Source organism: Aegilops tauschii, chromosome 6 (assembly GCF_002575655.3).
Source record: "Aegilops tauschii subsp. strangulata cultivar AL8/78 chromosome 6, Aet v6.0, whole genome shotgun sequence".
NCBI classification, from domain to species: domain Eukaryota; kingdom Viridiplantae; phylum Streptophyta; class Magnoliopsida; order Poales; family Poaceae; genus Aegilops; species Aegilops tauschii.
The window spans coordinates 484,006,586-484,016,161 of record NC_053040.3 but is presented as its reverse complement, the minus strand read 5'-3'; the positions used below and the strand labels follow the sequence as shown (position 1 = coordinate 484,016,161).

General features: G+C 45.2%; 1 pseudogene; it reads right to left on the bottom strand.

Moving 5' to 3' along the window:
• Nucleotides 1–1,210: 1,210 nt before the first annotated feature.
• Nucleotides 1,211–9,576, bottom strand: part of LOC109779877 (1-aminocyclopropane-1-carboxylate synthase 6-like) — a 35,151-nt pseudogene continuing 26,785 nt past the window's right edge.

Sequence of the window (9,576 nt, the reverse complement as noted above, 5' to 3'; positions counted from 1 at the left end):
AAGCAATAATATTCACAATTTTATTTTATTACCATCATTTGTGTTGAGTTTCATTTATTCATATATATATATATATGTATTGACCCCCTTCTTCAAATTAGATGTTTCGGAAGCGGGATGAACTCCTAGCACCAGATCGTATGCGAGGAATTCAAGACGAATTGGCGGCATTCTTCCTTGACCACGTGATCGATGAAAACGGAGAATACTATGTGGACCCTGTGTTCCTACAATTTAATTAGGAGATTGTATTGTAAGAGATAATTATTGTATATATGTAGCCGGTAGTGTCGGATAGATATACGAGAACTTGTTGTTCGACCAATCTCTTGGAGAAGGAGAGGTGGTCGATATCACTTCTCTCTGTATGCATATGTTCATGACGATCTTCTGTTTCCTTCATTTGATTACTAGCTAGCGTGTCTAGTCCTCTCCATACGTATATAGTACGTAGCGTCGACCAAGCACGAAGATAAGAAAAGACACTTCTCTCTATTAATTAGCTAGCTAACACAATATATGAAACACCTAAATTAACCCCCCAAAACCCCTAAACCACCCCCTTTAAAAAAACAAAAACCTCAGCTCCTGCCAGCTGCTGACGCGTGGATGCCTATTGGTCCCGGTTGGTGACACCAACCAGGACAAAAGGCCCTGCCTAGTGATCCCGGTTGGTGACACCAACCGGGACAAAAGGCCCTGCCTATTGATCCCGGTTGTTGGCACCAACCGGGACCAAAGGCCCCCCTGCCTGGGCTGGCAGCAGCGGCCACGTGGAGGACCTTCTGTCCCGGTTCGTGTAAGAACCGGGACTAAAGGGTTAGGGCTTTAGTAACGACCCTTTAGTCCCGGTTCGAAAACCGGGACAAAAGGCCCTTACAAACCGGGGTAAAAGCCCCTTTTCCTACTAGTGGTTCTTCGATTGAGCTGATCCAAAACTGTGGCTAACCACCTTGGCCCACGCTACCAAATCAGAGCAGTGGTACTACTAATGCCGAAGATAGCATAGTTGAAAGACAATTATTGGGACATAAATATATTTATCAATGTGATGCAGACTAATTATCATATTGTTCAATGGACACAAATAAGTTAATTCTCGAGTATATCTATCAAAATAATTATCATGTTGCTGAATGGACCAAACAAGTTTGAACCAACCACTGCAGATTGCAGAAACCTTGCTGATAATCAAACACTTTTTTTCTTTTTATGGGGAATCAAACACTAGTGAATTGTTAAACAGGTTGCTTGTGTCGATGGAATCAGAAGAAGGAAGATTCTGGCAGCACTTAATTTTGACATTGCCGGAGTTAAGAGAATTGGATATATTTTTATGGATGGGATGGAAGGAACCAGAATCAGAATCAGGGGCCGGTTCCGTCAGGCTTACCATCTTCAAGGCAAGTATCCCGTCATATGGCTGGTACGTGGCGAGCCCGCTGATGGTGAGGTCCCTCTCCTCGTGCACCTCCATCCATTCCCTCACCAAATTCAGGGATAGCTGCACAATCATCAGCACCAGCTACGTCAAGCTATTGATACTGATTTCCAGAACAAAACAGGAAAGGTTTCGAGAACAGAACAGAACAGGAATGGAGGGGGAGAGGCACTTACGTGTTCTCGGCGAGGCCTAGCTGGATGACGCCGGCGGGGTTGGGGGCAGGGTGGTAGGGGTCATCGGCGCAGCGGCGCAGGCCGGCGTAGTAGAGGGAGTCCTCGTCGCCGGCGCGGACGACGGCGTCGCGGGCGGAGAGGGCCGGGAGTGCGCGTGGGAAGAGGAGGCCCCGCGAGAGGGAGCAGTGGATCGGCGAGAGCGGGCGCCGCGGAGGAGGCGGCGGCAGCCATGGGGGACCCTTGGGGCGGGCGGTTGCGCTTGATGTAGAGCTGGAGGAAGTAGAGGAGGCGTGCAGGGGATGAGGGAGCCGAGGACGAGGCCGCCCCAGCCCTGCACCACCTCCTGCAGCGGCACATCCCCCTGTCTGCCCTCCGCTGCCGCCCCTCTCTGTTGCCAGGCACATCCGGTCGCCCTTCACGGCGGCAAAGGGCTAGCATGAGGGGAGGGCCGGTACGACCACGCGTGGAGGAGGGAGGCGCAGATGAGCGGTGGCGGCTCGGGCCGGAGAGAAGGAGAGGAGCGGCGGCGGCTCGGACCGGAGAGAAGGAGAGGAGCGAGAGCGACGGCTCCGCGCGCGAGAGACGCGAGAGGGGAAGACTGAACCCTAGCCGATTGAGGATGACACTACAGGAATCAACTACTTTGCCGTCTGCCACAGCAAACTTTGCCGTCTGCCGCGGACGGTAAAAAGCTCCGGCAAAGTAGGCATTGGTAAAGAGCTTCTTTGCTGTCTGCTTTTTGAAGCGGATGGCAAAGGGGCCTTTGCTATCTGCAGCTGACGGCAAAGAAAGCCGACGGCAAAGAAAGCCGACGGCAATAAATGCCCTGTTAGTCCGTTAGGCGGCTAACGGCAGCCTTTGCCGTCCGCCGTTGTAGGCAAACTGACCAAATGGGTCAGCTCCCAGGGAGCACAGGTGGCAGCCGCGTGGCTTCTTTGCCATCCACGGCAGACGGCAAAGGAGCCTTTGCCATCAGCGGCTGACAGCAAAGGTGCCTCTTCTTTTCTTTTTTTTAAATCCAGCAATTTTCACAGCAAATATATGACATATATATATATATATATATATATTTCACAGGGCTATTTAACAGCAAACATATGACATATCCAGCACATAAGTTTCATCGTGCATACATATATAGTTCCATCCATTCATACATAGCAAGTTGCACATACACATTGTTCCATCCATACATATTACAATGCAAAGTTTCATCAAGATAGCAAGTTCCATCATAGCAAGCTAGAAGAATACTAGAGGAGAATGAAAGAAAAAACAAGCACTCCATCATAGCAAGCTAGCTTCCGTGAAGTGAATGAAATCTACAAAATGGCAAATAAGAAAGTTAGAAAAAGGTGACTAGAAGAACAAGTATATGCCATTTATGAGCTAACTTAGGTGAAATGGATCATTTATGAGCTAACTTAGTTGAAATGGATGGTTTATGAGCTAACCTAGGTGAAATAGATCGTTTATGAGCAAACTTAGGTATAATGCATCATTTTAGAGCTAGCCTAGGTAAGATGGGTCATTTCGGAGCTAACCTATGTGAAATTGAACGTTTTTGAGCTAAGTTAGGTGAAATGGATCGTTTATGAGCTAACCTAGGTGAAATAGATAGTTTATGAGCTAACTTAGGTAGAATGCATCATTTTAGAGCTAACCTAGGTGTGATGGGTCATTTTGGAGCTAAACTAGGTAAAATGGATCGTTTGTGAGCTAGCCTAGGTGAAATGGATTGTTTATGAGCTAATCTAGGTAAAATGGGTCATTTTAGAGCTAACTTGGGTAAAATGCATCATTTTGGAGCTAACCTAGGTAAGATGGGTCATTTTGGAGCTAACCTAGGTAAAATGGGTCATTTTGGAGCTAGTCTAGGTAAATGGGTCATTTTAGAGCTAACTTGGGTAAAATGGATCATTTATGAGCTAACTAAGGTAGAATGGGTCATTTTAGAGCTAACTTAGGTAAAATGGATTATTTATGAGCTAATTATGCCAGTTTTGACATAAGAAAGCTAAGTGCATGTCATTATTGAGCAAACCTAGTTAACTAAGCATATTAGAGCTAACTTAGGTCATTTTGGAGGAAACAAAGCTAAGTATAGATCGTTTTAGAGCTAACTTAGGTAAAATGGATGGTTTTGGAGGTCAGTAAGCTTATTAAGTCATTTTGGAGAAAAAGAAGCTAACTCTAGGTCATTGTGGTAAGCATATTGGAGGAAATAAGGCTAAGTTTAGGTCTTTATGCATTTGTTAAGCAAAACACTAGAGAAACTTACCATGATCATGGAGGTGTAGGAGCGGGCTGGCTCGTGCCGGTAGCTCGAGAAGGATCGTGCGATGCTTGTCTGGAGTTACGCTGCACCAAAGATCATTTCCAGTGTCTCGTTAGCATGATGACACTCAAATGTTAAGACTAGCAAGTAATGTCCATTCAAATTAAACTCACCGTGGTCCCAGGAGCAATCACTGGCATCGGCGGAGCGGTCTGACCGGTCTTCTCGCACACAGACTGCACATTTGGTTTTGACGACTCAGTCATACTAGTTAGTAATGAGACAAACACTACATGAATGTTTTGGCTAATCTGCAGAAGAAACTTACCACAAGGAGCTCGTACATGGCCCTTGCCTACATGTCATTTCGTGCCCTCTCCTCCTCCAACATCGTTGTCGTCCTCTCCTCCAACTCCCGCTGCCTCTCCGCCGCCTCCGCCAGAAGTTTCTCCGTTCTATATCTCTCTCACTCTGTATAGCAGCCTGCAACACCACTCCTCGTTACCATTTGTAATCATTGATGGAAGCACAGACAATGTAATGGAGAAAGATAGCTGAGTACGTATAACTAACCTTGATGGCGAGTTGGACTGGCCGTTCACGAGGCCTTATCTCAGGAACGGAGCTCGACTGGCGCGCCTTGATCTCCGGGAGAGTGCTAGGACAACGGATAAGTCCATATCCAATGGCTATGGAGCCATGGGACCTCCGCCACCAGATATCATCACCAGCTCTGGATTAATGGGACCTTGGCTCGGGTTAAAGTCCTCCCCTTCCTCGCCTTCCCCTCATCTCTATATTTCACGAGCTTGTCGTGGGAGGAGATGTTGGTGAAGTTGTTTGCATCATCGAGGTCAGACGGAGAGAATGCCTTGACTTTCTTGAAAGAGGCAGTGTGGGCCATGGCATACAGGTCGTACACCTCTGGCACCTTATCCGCCTTATTGTAGCGTGCCTGAAAGAGAGAAACAAAGTAAATTAGTAATTAAAGGGCTCAAGCTAGCATGATGAATGAATTGCATGAATCATGAAGCAAACGACATACCCAGTTCCGCCCGAACTGATATAAGTTGGAGCTGCCTTGATGGTGTGGCACACCTTCCATTTGGGCACGTTTGTCCTTGGCCGCGTTGTGGACGGCTCACTACTGGAATTTGCTTATTTGCCGTCTGCCTATTCTTTGCCGTCTGCTGGCGGACGGCAAAGAAGGTCTTTGCCGTCAGTTTGAAAAAAACGGACGGCAAAGAACTGGCTGATGGCAAAGAATGTCTTTGCCATCAGCCAATTCTTTGCCGTCTGCTGGCGGACGGCAAAGAATCTTTGCCGTCAGCTGGCGGACGGCAAAGAGAGAGGTGGGCCCCACTAACGAGCTGCTTAGAAAAAAACCTAACGGCCCCCCTCTTTGCCGTCTGCTAGCGGACGGCAAAGAAAGTGGCCAACCTAACGTCCGTTACCTAGGCTCTTTGCCGTCTGCCGTGACCTAAATTAAAAGCGGCCAGCGCCCGCGCCCCACCCCTCTCTCTGTCCGCTCTCTCTCTCTCTCTCTCTCTCTCTCTCTCTCTCTCTCTCTCTCTCTCTCTCTCTCTCTCTCTCGTGCCCGAGCCGCCAGCAGACGGCAAAGGCCTTTGCCGTCCGCCATCTTTGCCTTTGCCGTCTGCCGTGGCAGACGGCAAAGTAGCTGATTCCTGTAGTGCCTAGCCATTATTTTGAGCACCACTCATTGACCAACACCTCCCAACAATCCATCCGATCTGCACACCATCTCGGAGGCGCCTAAGTTAGCAAATAGAAACTTGAGCGCTACGGCTATAAATTACTAAATGAAGGAAGTAAGTACAAGGCCTTAAGAATTACCTTCATGTACTGCTCCTTACTCAGGAATTTATCGCTGCACGCCGGCTTGGGCTTCTTGATACCACGCAAGGCGTAGTAGTCTCGAACAGCCTGCACCCGAGCCTCGTGCCGTAAGTTCTGTAGTAGGCGCTTGCAGACGTCTCGGTAACATTTGCCGCCTCCTCCGTGTAGGTGGCCCCACGAGCACCTTTAGTACCGGTTCATGCCATGAACCGGTACTAGAGTTTCTTACTAAGCTGTTTTTTAGTCCCACCTCACAAAGGGAGAGGCACTAGGAGCGGTTTATAAGCCCTGAGTGCAGAGACGATGAAGAAGAGGCGCAATGCTCACCTTCACGTTGCTTAGCTTCAAGCCTTGAGGAATAGGGTAGACAGCATGGAGCTATGTGCAGTGCAGTCTACACTATTCCGAAAGGCTTGAAGCTAATTAACGAGCATTGCGCCTCTTTTTTATTTTTAATAACTTATTACAACTCCGGACTTCTTGTGTTACGGCAAAAACTGGATGCACTTCGTGTACAAACTGGACAATACGGCAAAAACTGGATGCACTTCGTGTACAAACTGGACAATCTCTTTCGAAGTATCAGGGCCGGTTTCGGACGAAAACTCATCTGTTACACCGGCACTTCATTTTTTAAACTTATTACACCTCCAGACTATTTTTGCGTTCAGTACGCAGCATTCAAAGCGACGTCATCAATTTCCAACATGTTCTGACATCATTTGCTGTTTTTCAGTCATTTACCGATTTGTTTTGAGAGCTAAATGACCGTGAAATTGAAAATCGCTACAAAATGAACTCTGGAAATGTTGGAACTTGGCATGGTATCATCATTTCACCCGCATAGCATGTGCAAAAGAGTAGAGAGGGTCACGGCAAAAACTGGATGCACCTCGTGTACAAACTGGACAATCTCTTTCGGAGTATCAGGGTTTTCGGACGAGAACTCATCTGTTACACGGGCACTTCAATGTTTTTTAAACTTATTTGAACTCCAGCCTATTTTTGCGTTCAGTATGCATCATTCAAAGTGACGTCATCAATATCCAACACGTTCTGACATCATTTGCTATTTTTCAGTCATTTACCGATTTGTTTAGAGAGCTAAATAACGGTGAAATTGAAAACCACTACAAAATGAACTCTGAAAATGTTGGAACTTGGCATGATATCATCATTTCACCCGCATAGCATGTGCAAAAGAGTAGAGAGGGTCACGGCGAAAAATGGACGCACCTCGTGTACAAACTGGACAATCTCTTTCGGAGTATCAGGGTTTTCGGAAGAGAACTCATCTGTTACACGGGCACTTCAATGTTTTTTAAACTTATTTGAACTCCAGCCTATTTTTGCGTTCAGTATGCATCATTCAAAGCGACGTCATCAATTTCCAACACGTTTTGACATCATTTGCTGTTTTTCAGTCATTTACCGATTTGTTTAGAGAGTTAAATGACGGTGAAATTGAAAATCACTACAAAATGAACTCTGAAAATGTTGGAACTTGGCATGGTATCATCATTTCACCCGCATAGCATGTGCAAAAGAGTAGAGAGGGTCACAGCGAAAACTGGACGCACCTTGTGTACAAACTGGACAATCTCTTTCGGAGTATCAGGATTTCGGACGAGAACTCATCTGTTACACGGGCACTTCAATGTTTTTTAAATTTATTTGAACTCCAGCCTATTTTTGCGTTCAGTATGCATCATTCAAAGCGACGTCATCAATTTCCAACACGTTCTGACATCATTTGCTGTTTTTCAGTCATTTACCGATTTGTTTAGAGAGCTAAATGACGGTGAAATTGAAAATCACTACAAAATGAACTCTGAAAATGTTGGAACTTGGCATGGTATCATCAGGGTTTCGGACGAGAACTCATCTGTTACACGGGCACTTCAATGTTTTTTAAACTTATTTGAACTCCAGCCTATTTTTGCGTTCAGTATGCATCATAATAAAACAGAAAAGATAAATACTATATAAAAAAATTACTCAAAAATAAATAGCAGAAAAGAAATAATGAAGAAAAGAAAAAAACTATATAATTTTTTTAATATTCACAAACAAACTAAATACAGCAAAAAAACTACTCAGAAATAAATAGAAGAAAATTATATAAAAATTTGTTGGGGCGCTGTCCAGTGGGCCTGCCAGACCTAGGGTTTGCAAATACAGGCCCAGAAGGGCCAGCAGGCTCACAGGGCAGCGCGCCGAAGTTAGGCACAGAAGCCTGCTATATAGAGAAGTTCGAAGGAGCAGCCGCGGCTGAGTTTATAAACCAGGGCGGCTGCCCTTCGCTCGGCGAGGTGGGACTAAACATTGTGCACCGCCGGTGGCAGCGCACAACCATTAGTACCGGTTGTTGGCTCCAACCGGTACTAATAAGTGGGCCTTTAGTACCGGTTGGAGCCACGAACCGGTACTAAAGGGGCAGTTTCCCGCCCCTTGGCCTGGCGAAAATTGGCCTTTAGTACCGGTTGGAGCCACCAACCGGTACTGAAGGCCCCTCCTATATATATGGCACTTACAAAAAATTCAGTTTCATCGACCACCACTTCTTCTCCAACTACTTCGCACGACATCGCCGCCGCCGCCGCGCCGTCGCCCATCGCGCGCCGCCCTCGCAGGCCCCGCCGCCCTCGCCGACCCCGCCGCGCGCCGTCGCCCCCGCCGCCCGTCACCGCCGTCGCCCCCGCCAGCCGTCATCGCCGTCACCGCCGTCGCCCCCGCCGCCCGTCGCAGCCGCCCCGTACTACATCGCCGTCTGGATCGCGCCGTCGCCCCCGGCCCGCCGCTCATCGTCGCGTCGTCCCCGTCGCATGGCCGTCTCGCGCCGCCGCCCGTACGCCGCCGCCCCCCGCTCGTACACACACACACACATATTGTTTTTACTTATTTTATGTTTTCTGTTGTTTAGATTAATGTTATATAAATTACGTAGATAAGAATGTTAGAATGTTAATGTTAGATGAATTATATGGAAAAGATGTTAAATATTAATGTCAATTTTAGATGAATTAGCTAGATATTAATTAGGTATATATTTTTGAATTAATATAACTAGTTTATTTTTTGTAAATGCTTAGTTGAACTAGTTGAATTAATATAACTAGTTTATTTTTAGTATGAAAATTAATAGAACAAGTTTATTTTTAGTAAGAAAATTTAGGTATATGAGATTATTTGAACTAGTTGAATTAATATAACTAGTTTATTTTTAGTAAATGCTTAGTTGAACTAGTTGAATTAGTAGAACTAGTTTATTTTCAGTAAGAAAATTTAGGTATATGAGATTTGATGATCTAATTAAAATATTACTATATATAGCTACTTTATATATATTTTTTAGTAAGAAAATTAATAGAACTAGTTTATTTTTAGTAAATTTTTAGTTGAATTAGTTGAATTAATAGAACTAGTTTATTTTTAGTAAGAAAATTTAGATATCTGAGATTTGATGATCTAATTAAAATATTACTATATAGAACTAGCTACTTTATTTTAGTAAGAAAATTAATAGAACAAGTTTATTTTTATTAAATGCTTAATTGAATTAATAGAACTAGTTGAACTAATAGAAGTAATTAAATTAGTTGAATTAATAGAACTAGTAAGTGTTTAATGTTTCACCTATATGAACATAGGAAATGTCGTCTGACGACGAAAAAGATTTCATTAAGTGCGAATACTGTGAAAGACCAGCGCGGCCTGTGCGACAGTAATTTCCTTGTTGATGATAGGCGCTTCAGCATCAAGCTGGATGAGACCTTCGAAGTGGATACAGTAAGTCACAACGACAAGTCTTTTTTCGTAATTAA